General features: G+C 40.6%; 1 protein-coding gene across 2 annotated transcripts in view; it reads right to left on the bottom strand.

Annotated features, from left to right (window-relative positions):
• Window positions 1–13,175, bottom strand: part of LOC126842010 (zinc finger homeobox protein 3) — a 46,977-nt gene extending 33,802 nt beyond the window's left edge. For both annotated transcript variants that reach the window (XM_050578857.1, XM_050578856.1), the window contains exon 1: window positions 12,625–13,175. The gene's annotated coding sequence lies outside the window, so the exon portion shown is untranslated. The remainder of the gene's footprint in view (window positions 1–12,624) is intronic.
• Window positions 13,176–13,501: the final 326 nt, after the last annotated feature.

The raw sequence follows: 13,501 nt of genomic DNA, 5'->3' as shown, positions 1-13,501 counted from the left end.
CCCGAAAAAGACATCTCGATAACATTTCTAAACGTAAATGGTCCAACAAATTTCCCATGTAGGTACATTTTCTCATTTGATGCAAGAGTACATTTTTCAGAAAGCATCAAGCCGAAAACGTATTAAGTACCATCTCTGTAATTCTCTCTACGCCACGACGGCCAAGTGTATTATCGTATAACGAGTTAATTTTTTTTTTTAATTATGACCACACATAATTCTTAATGCTTGGCAAAAAGTTTTAAAAAAAAACTAGAAATATTTTGCATATTATTTTAGTGCGAGGAAAGACAAGCAACGACCGCATGACTTATCCGCACTATATGTATATATACCTATATTTCATGTGCGTGTAAGACTATAAACAGTATTAGAAATAGCTCTTCGTCTCCCACTCCCGACAACACTAGATAATAATAGTAATTATTATTAGTATTATTATTATTACGGTTTGGCAAACGGCTGTGGTATGCGTGACGGCCACAGCTTCCGGATTAATAATAATATTAATATAATTGCACGGGTCGCCCACGACAATATTAATAAATAAATATTATTTTATAGTAAGAAAAAGAATGCCGGACTAAAAGGAGGTTAGGTGTAATGAAATGTTTATTATTATTACCACAGAAGACTTGGCCGTAACCTAACCACGCCGAAAAACTTGAACACCGGAGATTGCCCTTTTGTTTTTTTTTTTATAAAACTGACCGACTGTTTTTAACTTGCGCTTATTGCTTGTATTTCAATTCAATTGTACCTTACGCCTTCAGTACCAACGACAGTACTAGAGTAAAATAGATAACATTATATTAGGTACATACCACGCGTTGCTTGTCTTATAAACAAAACAAATAAAAAAGACTAGGCAATAGTAAAAAACGCGATGATGGCGTATACAGTGTACATATATAGACGGCGGTTCACATAACACGCAGGTGGCAAGTAATGTGTATAATGAATTATTATTTTTATTTTTATAATAATTTTAGTTTTTTTTTTTTACAGCAAGCAGCATAAACATTTTTATCGACACAGTTCAATCGAACGCCGTCATAGATGACAATAATAATAATTATTATTATTATTATTGTAACTCTGTGCGAGATGATAGGCGATAAGGACACATATTATACATCATAAATACAAGAGCAGAGTTCCCAAATTAAAAAAAAAAACTGTTTTTATATATATATATATATATATATATTGCATGTGATTATTTCCCAACTACATAATGACGGTTAATAACTACTTGCACGTTCTGAAAAATAATAATTGCGATACAGTTAATTACTTTCGGATACGCGCACACGGTATTTTTATTATTATTCAAAAATATAAAAATAAATTAGATTATATTTTGTTTCACAATATTGTATCGTGTACCTCATATACATCAAAGATAATTATTGTTTTCGCCTTTCGGCATTATTAATATTATTACTGGAAAAAAAAACAATTATCATGGCCCGCCGCCGCTGCGTGTCATTGGGGAAACAAATTTCCCGTGCTACGGCCACTTACCAAATACGGTATAGCTTCTCCCCTCCCTATCTTCCTTTATTTTATTGTTCCCTTCCCCACTAGAGCTCGGCGTGTACGATTCGACGGTCATTAAATGCGTGCTGGGTTAATTACCGCAACAACTGCGGTAAAAAATATTTCGCCTAGGCAACAACTGATGAACGAATAATATACTAATATATAAACAAAAACTAGTTAAAAACACACCAAGAGGATGGAAACGCATACTCGGGTCATCGTGAAATATGAATCGGTTATATGTTTATTATTGTACATTGTGGGACCGGGGTGGGCGTTTCGGTTTGACACGATTTCAGGGACGACAGAACTGACCATATCAACGTTATTCCCTTTTTTTTTTCTAGAAACTTTACAGGTAAATCCGACTGACCGAACCACCGCAGCGCATACAGAACGTTACTAGTGTTGGTTCGATTCCTGTGCCGGTCGATTTCAAAAGCGTGCTGTCAACTAGGGAGGTAACATTGCAATGCAATGATATGTGTACAAGTGAATTTATTCAAATCGGATCGGTAGAATATAACATATTTCGCACGGACACTGCGGTTAAGTTAGGTTAGAAAAGTGTAGTTAGATATTTTTGTTCCATCTCTCTCGGTAGGGATCTGAACCACACAATTTAGAAAAAAAAGAAGCCTTGCGTGTTTAATGAATCAATACCTGCACACGGTTCTATGGTGCCTATATGATTTTTGAAACCCATGTGAGATCATCCGGTATGTGTGTGGTGATGTTGGTGTCGTTGTTCACCTGGCCGTTGTCCCCGGGCTCTCTTTAACCTTTGTGCACACTGCACGACGAAGATGTATCGAATAGAATCGATCGGGAGGAGGGTCAATTCATTAGGGATTATAATAATATAGATTTGTGTGCCGTGAGTGTGTCGTGGGAGGAATGCCATATCCTACATACATAATAATAATAATATATTATAATATAATAAAATGTGTGTCCCGCGGTTTCGGACATGCTCTCGAAACACAACAAGGTACACCGGACGACCCGAGCCGCCCAACAATAAAAGTAATATCCAAAAATGTTTCTTCTTTTTTTTGTCTTCTCTTGTCTACCGCACAAGGTACAGCACAGAACACAACACAATGCGCGTTTACCCGTCACGACCGTCAATAAGGATTATCGTTATTCTTATTACTATTATTATTATGGACAGACTGACGTGGAATGGCGAGAGGGAGGAGACGAACGGGAACGACCGCTAAAACAGTTTTCGGCGCAGGTTCCCATGCAAAAATTATAATCCGGATAGCGATAATCGTTATAACAAGATGATTTTTCATTTACCAGTTGCAATTGATAAAACCGAAAACGCTGACAACTCGGACGGGCTAGTGTGTTCATAGCTCAAGTTAAAAAACAACCCGAGTAAAATGTTTGCGAAAATGAGATGACCAACCGCACAATGTGGTAAATACAATAAATAAACACTGACAATTCTATAATGTGTGTAACTGTGTTAAACTTAAAAATGTAACGCAGCAACAAATTTGTAGATACTCTGAAATATCGTCACCGTTTGATACACATTACACACATTTTGCAATTAAGCCATCCTTGAATCGACCGGAACGCGAGAGTGCGTTCGAGAAATTTAAAAAATTTACTTTTTTATTATTACAATAATTATAATAATCATTTCTTTTCGATTCGCGGAATTCGTAGTTTTACAGTCATTAAGCCTTTCCGGTATGGATTGTATAGAAAAAAAAACTTATTGAGAACGCGATGGCTGATAGTGCGTCGCGTGCGGACACAACGGCCGTTGATTATACATATTATTTAATATTTGAAAATGTACTTATTGTCGCGAAATGACGACCGTTATTTTTGTCAGACCGTCCCTATCGAATATTTTGTTGTTTTTACAATATATTGTGAGCAGCAATATAGCGAAAGAGAACACTTTCCTCGTATCTACCCTATGAATAGTATGCGTTTGTGAACGAATGAGACAGAGACAGACAGACAGACAGACAGAGAGAGAGAGAGAGAAAGTAAAGACAGCCAGGAGAAGTCTGTGACCTTTAATGAATACTACGGTTCGCAAAAAAAAAAAAAAATACCACGCCTATGAATATTCATACATTTGCATAACGTGTATCTGCTGCGCTTCTGTCGTCGGTTTTGTCCTCCCGACCCAATCGAAAAAAACCCCAGACCGGTCTAGATCATATTATATTGTTATTATTGCACAAAAGCGAGCAATAATCATTGCCGATCACCGATTACTCGTATACAAGTGACGTGTTATAAAGAAGCGGTTACACGCACTCACTCCTCGACGAGAGAGGAGCTGTTACACTACATAATATTCTCCTGGTTTTTTTTTTTCTAATCCTGCACCCGAATATAATAATAACCGTTCCAATTGTGAATCGTTTAACACGATGTTACCCTTTTTACACGGCAATCCACGGCACTATGTGTGTGCATGTGTATTATTTATGACTCAAGGGGACACACACTGCTAGCCAAGGCGACTGTGTGTGTGTCAATGTCTTTCCCATTATATTCTCATCAACGGCATTTTTGCAGCAATTGGAGCGACCCCGAAGAGTTAGGTGGTTGTAGTCGGCACGAGATTTGTCGCATTCTGTTTTTTAATAAACGGTTAATTGTCAACCATAAATTTTTCCGTATCGCCGCACGACCCCCCTATCCCTTTTTTTTTTGCAAAATCGTCGCGCATCACTTGAACGCGCCCAACATATATAGAACGTTACACGCACTTGGGGTGAGACGTTTGTGGAAAAACTCGAGCAGTTAAAACGGGTATACGACCGAAACGATAATTTGATAATTTTGCATATAATCTCAATCAATACGAAATCTATAACGGCGTTCCTGTCTGAACGCATTCTGTTAACGGCACACGGATCTTCTTCTTGTTGCGACACATTATCGCTTGACCCCACCGGCCGGTATGCGGTCTTTGATAATAATTGTAAAATAACATTCGGCCAATCTCCGGTGTCGGTGTATGTGCTCGGTAAACGCGTAGGAGTATAACGCATAGCGACCGGTTTCGGTCGGGAGAGAAGAAAAAAAACAAATTTGTAAAAAACTCGATTATCGAAATGACACAAAATATTAACGTTTTTCGTCTCCGGCCATTAATGGAACTCCGGCGCGCCCGTCAAAGCGCTTTATAATATTATGTACGTCGCTATGATGATTTGTGTGAGTGTGTTGGACTATGTATTTAATGTATACTTAACTGGTCGGGACACAAAGAAAAAGAAGAAGTGAAACCAGTTTCACGCGCGGACGGCCACCGCATTTCTTGTAAACGAAAATAATTTTAAGATAATCCGCGTTTTTTTTTTTACTCTTCTCTCTCCTCGTGTATAATTATTGTTGTCGGCCAAAGTCGAATTTAACGACAAAAAAAAAATTAAATAATAAAGATGCCACCCGAGAGTTCCATGGACCCAGCCGTTATAAATATGCCGTTAATATATGCCGGCACGCGGTCGTTAGCGATTCCTTATGCGCGCAGAGGACACCAACCAAGTGCACAGAAGAGAGGAGACTAGCGCGCGCGTGTGACATATATTTAAATTTTAAATCAGAATATTATAATGCAAAGGTATATGTACCTACTATTTATTATAATAAGTACTATATGCCGTGTGTATACAATCCAGCAACGGAACGCACACGGTTTTGCATATTCCACCTGACCGGAGAGCGCGTGCTCATCTTATCCTGCAATATGGGCGGCGGCGGTTGCCAGCGACACTACTGTGATGCCAATACGTTAAATAATGTTAATGAGCAGTGCACAGAGCGGGCACACACATTCGACCCCTAAAAATACATATATTTATATTTATCCTTATATACATATACACATAACGAGGTGTCGCCGCACGATCCGAGCATACCCACTGTGTGCCTGTAATATATTCTGGACTTTTTAAAAGGTACTGTAGGTACTACAGGTCGTATTATATGTTAAGCGCGTGCCGTATGCAAATACATTTTACTATGTCGGTTAAAAAATGCACACACATAATATTATATAAATATAGGGCAACATCCCTCGAATTGTCTGTCTTATCGATTCGGAACGAGCGCGACAAAGTATAGATATAATTTATTTTATTTTAGACCCACGACGACATGAGACATAATAACTACTGTGCAACACCGAAACTTGTGCATTCTTTATTTGCACTTACTTTAACCTGGTAAACTTGCATATCGTTTCACTGGTAATTTAGCCATTACGAGTGATTAAAAGAATAGCAGAATAGAAGAAGATGAACTTAACATAACCTAACCCAACGTTGTTCAAAATCATAATTGCCGTCGCGCAGAGTAAAACAAAAACGTAACCAACCGAACACAGCCGAGGCGCATTCCAAGCTCTGACCTTGGCCGAAAATATATTCCAAAAATTAGTCGGTAAACCGGAGGAAACTGCATAATAATGTATAGTATAGGGAATTTGTATAATAATAGTAATGATACTTATTAACTAATAATAATGATAATAATAAAAAATTATAGTAATAACAATTTAAGTTCGTCGCGCCTAACGCCCCGTGCAGTGCAGCAACTCGACCCGCACGGCCGTCTGGTGTATTGCATAACCGGCATTTGACGGGAGCAGGCAAAGGAGCCAAAGGTCGCGGTCCTTTATTATTAATGTTTTTACATTTTTACCCCGTGTACAACGCGGTTCGGCAAACACACGTACTCGGCCTAAACGGTTTTGCTGGAGAACAAAAAAATAAAGGAACTCCTCTGACGAATGTGGGTCAATGTGTGACCGCAGCATACACAACAACCCCCCCTCGCCGACCTAACCCCCGGAACGTTGCCTGGAGGTCGCCAGCCTCGCCGGACACGACACAAGCCAGAGGGGAGGTAACGACTGCGTCGAGGGGTAAAAGTTGGCTTTGGCGAACAGCTGATTTCATATAGATATATAAATATACGGTTCACCGACCGACGTCATCCCGTCGACGACCTTGGTGACCCCACCCCCTACTCACGAGATACAAATAACAATAATACAACAGTTACAGCAACATCGATTTTCTCTGTTTGTTTGTGTATCACAAAAACAATTTTTAAAAATCACACTTAAACCGTCGAAAGAGCATCATATAATATTATCATTGTGAGCGTATGTATCTCTTTTTTATATATATATATTATTAATATGTACACAGTACAGTGTGAATTATACTATCGACATCGTAAAGCTTGGACGGCGGCCAAATCGTGCGCGCCATAGGTCCGCGGTTCGACTAAATGCACGCCGACCAACAGATGAACGAACGCGATAAATTACCCAAGAGCTTGGAGTATACTTAGACGCCGATTTCGCAACCGATTTAATTGATCACCGTCGGATATATAATAATAATATTGTTATTGTCGGTTGGCGTCGATGAGTCATGCGCAGTTGGTGAAAGCACCGGTCCCCCGTGTCCCACACAGCCGGCAATCCTTATATTGTTTTTATTCTCGTTTAGTAATCCGCGTAGTAGTACGATATACTTGGGCGGCCTAGTATTTGTATATTATCGCTTAACTACCGCGAAACAAAAAAGAAACGGCTCGTCTTCGACAGCGCTGCCGCGCCGGTGACAATTGCTTATGTAAGTCCGGTCCGGCCAATTATGATGTTTCGAGTTGACAAATATTGTCGAGAAAAACAAGTGATTTTTTGTGTTAAAAAAAAAAGGTACAAAATACAAGTGCAGAGCGTACGAGGATCCGGGAAATCCTACATCTCGTGACGACCGACGGTGGAAAGCGTAATTTATAGTCTTATTTAATTTCACGGTTGAAGAATTGACCAGGAAACAAAAAACCAAACACACCTTTAACGCGCGTGTTGTACATCTACATCTATATATATATATATAATAAAGCGCCATGTATGTACACACGGCTGATACATGTAATGATATAATATATCAACTGTAAACTGTAACGTCCGTCAGATTTCTAAATACAACCTGGTAGTGTGTGTGTGTGTGTGTATAGTAATAATAATAATTACCTATTATCGGTGTCGCGTTTGGAGTGACGGACGGCGACGGAAATATATATATAATGTTAATAAATAAATTACTATTGTTCTTACATAATACATATTGCGAAACGCAATTAAATTCGATAACTCTCGTTCGTTTTTATTTTTTTTTTTGATGATTTCACAAAATATAATAAACGCAATTTTATAACAATAAAATAAAATACAATTGTCGCAAAAAAAAGTCCCGTTTCGGATTGCCCCGTCTGCTCGGCCGACAGTAAAAACAAAGGACTTTTTTTTTTTAACGCTTTTACATTACCATACCTACCCCCTCCCCCACACTTTTGTGTAAATGTACCGCTTAGCAAGCAAGCAAAGAACATAAACGATTTTACGACTCTAGAATTAAGAACAGAAACGCGAGTGGCGGCCGACGAAGAGAGACATTGCGACGACCGGAAAAGTTTCTCACACTTAAGTTGTACCGCTTTAAGAAAATAACGTAACCTACCTTTCGGTACGGAAAACCGTCTCAACCGTATCGAGCATATTTTTACCCACGTCCATCGCGAGCGTTAGTGATGACATATATATATATATAATATATAATATTAATTTATCCAAAAAGAAAAACATTATCTTTTCTTTCGGCCGCGCCTCGTATGATTAATGATGTGCATGTGTGTGTGTATTGGGTTAACGGTGACTGTACAGTTCCACCCTTTTTCGAGGGCAAAAACCTACAAAGAAATTGTATACATATATATATATATATATTGTACACACACATAATAATAAATCGGATAGAAAGAAAAAGCTAATCAGCAGTTGTGTGTGCGTGTATCATTTGTAATAACGCGGTGGCGGACTTAAAGTTTCATGAGTGTGTGTGTGTGTGTGTGTACGGGCCGAGGCGAAGAAAACGGATAATAACGCCGGCGGTGGCCGCGACAATGCGCCAACGACGGGGAGAGGGGAAGTGTGTGTGTACTATTACCACACGGTGAATGAACAGAGAAGTAGGAAAGGCCTAGTAAAGGCTCAGGGGTAGTAGGGACGAGGGTAGAGAAAAATAAGAAAAAGAAGAGAACAAAAAAGAATGCGGCTACCGAAAGCGCGGTTCATCAGCCACACATACACATACACACTCACTCATGCGATATTACATATAGGCAAACTAGGGGAGACAGTATGCGTGTGTTTATGTATATATATATACACATACAAATACGTCGGTGGTGAATAATCAATAGTTTTACAACAGGGTTTTTTTTTCACCCTCTCCGCCGATAATATTGTATTTGAACAAGTTTTTTCGGGCGCGCGCGAAAGAAAATAATAATTTTGGCCACCGAGAAAATGTGAAAATATTTATTTGTCACATCGATTCGGTGGAAACACATAACCAAACGGGCGCAACAACCCATAGGAATAATTATTTTCCTATCATCTCCCTCTTACCGGGCTTTTGAAAACCTCACGTTGGCGCGACTCGACGCTCGGTTGCCAAATTCACTATATATAGATATATGCATTATATTACTCTACTAGTATAGGCGCTTTTCGCGTACACACTCATATACACGTCATTATGTAATGTGTGTGTGTGTGTAAGAGCGGGGAAAAAATCGATATCGGTTAATAGGATTAGCGCAAACTAACTAAGAAAAACCCCGGAGTCCCGTGGGGTGAGGCGACGGCAGTGGTGGGTACACACAGACATATATATAAATATATATATATATAGTGTGTCTAAATATACGAGGGTGGAAACGTGCGCTCGGACGACCGAATAGAGGAGCGAGTAGGTAACGCGAGGGTGCCAACGTTGTGTCTATGCGTACAATAATAATCATAATAAGTATAGTAAATATAGTGTGTGTGTGTGTGTGTTTATGCACAGCTTATCAGTATTGTAAGTGTAGAGAGTCCGCATCCGTATTTATTCCTCGAGGTTTTGGAACAAGTAGAAAATCATAAAAAAAAAGCTGTCGAGTCGGCTCAACGAAATACTATGTTCCTACCGACGTATTTGAACGGTAATGTTAACAACAAGAGAAATCTAAATGTGGAAATATTATTATAGTAAAACACCCGAGCCCGGTGAATTAAAAAAAATAGAATTTGCAAAACAATTGGGTTCAAAAAAAAACCTCAACTCAGTAAGGTTTTTTTGGGTAAACATAAAACAAATTTTTAGTTTAACACTAAATATTTACCGGGCTTCCGCTGTTTTTTTTTTTTTAGTCAAGGTTTATTATTTGCCAACGCCGAAAAATCCCCAACTGGGTCTTTGGAAAACAAAAAACTTTTGATGTGACAGAAGCGTGACTCGGCAACCGTCGGTATCACTTTTCACGCAAAATATATTATTAAATTATTAATAGTATAAGTTTTTTTTTTTTTTAATTATGCATGCTTAAAAAATTCATACATTTCATAAAAAAAAAACCAAAGTGACATTCCTAAGAGCACAAAAATAATCTAAAATTGAAACCACGAACATCGCTTTTTTATTTTCTAATTGATACGATAAAATTGTATTGGAATATAATTTTCAACTACAAATCGATCACCATCAACGTATTTCATCATGTAGATTTTAATAATTTTCACACGGAAAAAATGATTTTGTTGGATAAATTCTACAGTTAATAACTGATTTTTTTTTTTTGCGCTTATTTTAATATATACTTTAATTAATAAAATTCAGTTAAAAGTTTAAAAAAAAGAAACACTTGTTTTTTTCCAAAAACAAATAAAAAATTGTTGACCGTGCACAAAGAAAAAAAAATTCTTAAAACCAGTCCATCTAAAAAAACACTTGTCATAATGAGATCGTGTGACACGACGGGCAAATGTGTACTCACGTTAGACACAGTAGTGCGGCGGTAGTGGACGGTGTCCGGCTGGTGAGGCGGCACGCACTCGCGACGGGCAGCTGATCCGGTGGTAAACGGTAAATCGCGGCGGCTGCGGCGTCGGCGGCCACTGCGCGAGGCGATTGGTATTAATAAGTTGTTGTCCGTTTGGGCCGTTTTTTTTTTATTTTCCGGCAACGCGGTATTATCCCAGAGATGTTAACGCGCGAATGCGAGACGCGATTTAAACAATTTTAATAAAAAGTTAGTAATTAGCGCGAAATAAAATAAAATAAATAATTGTTTGTATTAATATAATATTTTTTTTTTTTTAACGATAAAAATAATAATTATAATGTTGAGGAACTACACAGACCGTATATTATCACAGAGCGAATGGTTATTTGGAACTGTCGACGACGGCGGCGGCGGCGGCGGCGGTGGGCGCCCGATATAATTTTTTCGACAACCGGAGAGCGCGCGTGAGCCTGCGGCAGCGCCGGGACGCTTCTGTTTTGCATGGAAAAAGGGGCCGCGGACGTCTCCGCGCGCAACGCTTTCCGCACCCTCCCCCCCCCATCCCCGCACCCTTAGGGGTAGCGGTTCCTCCGCCCCCGCCGTACATAATTAAGCGTGCGTCTCCTCCGGCGGTGTCCGGGACGGCGGCGGCGGCGCACTACGACCCGAGGGTGGCGGCCGGGGGGGAGGAGGGGAGGGTGGCCTTCGCCGTATATGCTAATGCGGGGGAACGTGGCCCGCGCGCCGCTTTTACATCAAATGCGTCGTCGTCGGCCGCGCATATTCAAAACAGCCCCCGCCCGGGACAAGAGCGGCGCCGCCGCCGTCGTCGTTGTTGTCACAGTACACAGCTTTTTGAGCACATACCGTGTGCGAACGGCGCGGAGGGATGCGTTTTAATTAATACATATTTCGGTGTCCGCGGGGGCGGGGTGGGTCTCCGCGTTATCTACTTCGTTTATCAGCCACGCCTATCGGTCGAATCGCGCGCACATACCCGACGACACCCGGGACGGCTTTTAATTGGTGGCCGCCGCCTGTATGCATAATAACGATATTATTCATTAGACCTGTCGAGCGGCAGGAGCGCGGACTTCCCGCCAAAAGAACGACAGCAAGCCGCACGCCGCCGACAAAGAATCCTCGGCTCGAAAGGCCACCCATTTGAAAATTAAGTGTAAACATTTTCTTGAAAATTCGTCATTGATGGTGAATCTGGGGAAGTTGAAAAAGTCCAAAAATGACACACTCGGAACTCAAAACGATGTTAACAGACAATATTATATGATGGACGCGGCGGAGTGCTTCGGCCTTGCACTGTAGGGTAAAATCGAACAAAAGGAGGCGACCTTGAAACGAATGGAGAAAACCGTCGCTGAACATAATATTACGCCCAATCGTACAGATTTTTTTTTGTAAAATCGTAATTATTAATCAGACCGCAAAATAAATAATCATCGAAACGCACTTAGTTCACCGCGCGACCTTCGTTTTACCGAATAATAGCAATATCAATAACAATATCGACGATTGTGCTTTTGTAACGGGCTAATACGTTTATAATTCGTGTGGACGAGAGGCTAAAATATTTCACACAATGTCGTCGTCGTCGAGTCTCGTGCAACGTTTGACGACCTTTTTAAAAATAAACGCCATCCGACGATGATGGGAGTATAATAAAAAAAATATATATATATATATATGAATAGGTGTCATATGGACTTCGGGTACAAAGACAATGAACGAGCATCGTCTTCGCCGCAGGAACCGATTCGACGGCGGGTCCGTTATCGTGTCGCCTATTTTTGGCACCGACTCGCCACAAACATAATGTTTAAAAAAATTAAATATATATTTTGACGAGGGTGTTTGCTAAAAGGAAAATATTATATAATTTTAAAAATCAGCCTACAGACAGGCCACGGACGAAATACGATTTTGTTTTAATTTGTAATAAGGTAGAATATAATAATACCGACCCCTCCGGAGCGGTCGTCTCGAAACCTAATTATACGTCCTATAGTACAACCCCAAGAGGAAAAATGTTAATTATCAAGAAAAATCGATACGTTCTATTTTTACGGTTTTTCTCGCGACCACACTAGACCGTTTACAATATTATGTAATATTGCGATTTGTGTATAATATTATAATAAATATAGGTACTAATTGTCGGCTTACCTAATGGTCCACGGGCCTCGTTGCTCCCTTCGACGCGACACGGACGGCGATCGACCACTGGCCGTACGCGGAACGATTAATCGCACGGGTGGACACAATATTTGTATTATCACCGAGTCGTCCCGGTGACGGGTAAAATGATTTTCCCGTCTAAAAATAAAATTTGAAGAAAAAAAATAATAATAATAATCAAGTATAAACAAAACAACGTCGACCGCACAGTAATAAAACGCGCGCGCGCGCGCACAGACACACTTATCAAACGCACGTACCGACAGCGAAAATTAATTTATAAATTTATATTTATTTTTTATTCTTTTTTTACTATCACCGTCGGTGTTGTATAATAGTAAAGAATCCGTGTTGAGGCGACACATACACACACACACAGACACAGGACGGTACGGAAAACAATAATAATTATTATTTTGTTGCTGCGTTTGTTTTTGTTGTTGTTGCGATAGTTCGTCTACAACGACTGCTGATAGCGGCGACACGTGTTCGACGACGGGAGCGATAGTCGGCACGTCCTATGGACACGGGCGCCGGCGGTCATCGTACAACTGGTAGTCGTTTCGCGCGGACGGCAGCTGCCGGCGACTCGGCGGTCCCCCCGTCCGGCGCGCCGCCCGCAGTACGGTCGCGCCGGGGGGGAAAGCAACGCCGGTGTGTAACGGCCGCGCGCATATATTAATTACACCGGTGCTGGTGGTGGTGATGGCAGCGGAGGCGGCGGCGACGGCGGGGGACGCGGAGGACTGACTAAACCAATGCGTTAAAACAATGCGCGCGAGAGAGACGGCCGATGCACCTGGGTCCCCCCTTACCGGCTAGGTCGGAGACGTCCGCCGTCGCGACAACCAATGGCCGCGCGCGA

This window comes from Adelges cooleyi, unplaced genomic scaffold (assembly GCF_023614345.1).
Source record: "Adelges cooleyi isolate 19-005CV unplaced genomic scaffold, UGA_ACOO_1.1 ACOO_flye_CR_arks_rails_tigmint_CR_PRNA_41, whole genome shotgun sequence".
Lineage (NCBI taxonomy): Eukaryota > Metazoa > Arthropoda > Insecta > Hemiptera > Adelgidae > Adelges > Adelges cooleyi.
The sequence above is the reverse complement of the archived record's forward strand: the minus strand, read 5'-3'. Positions and strand labels throughout refer to the sequence as shown.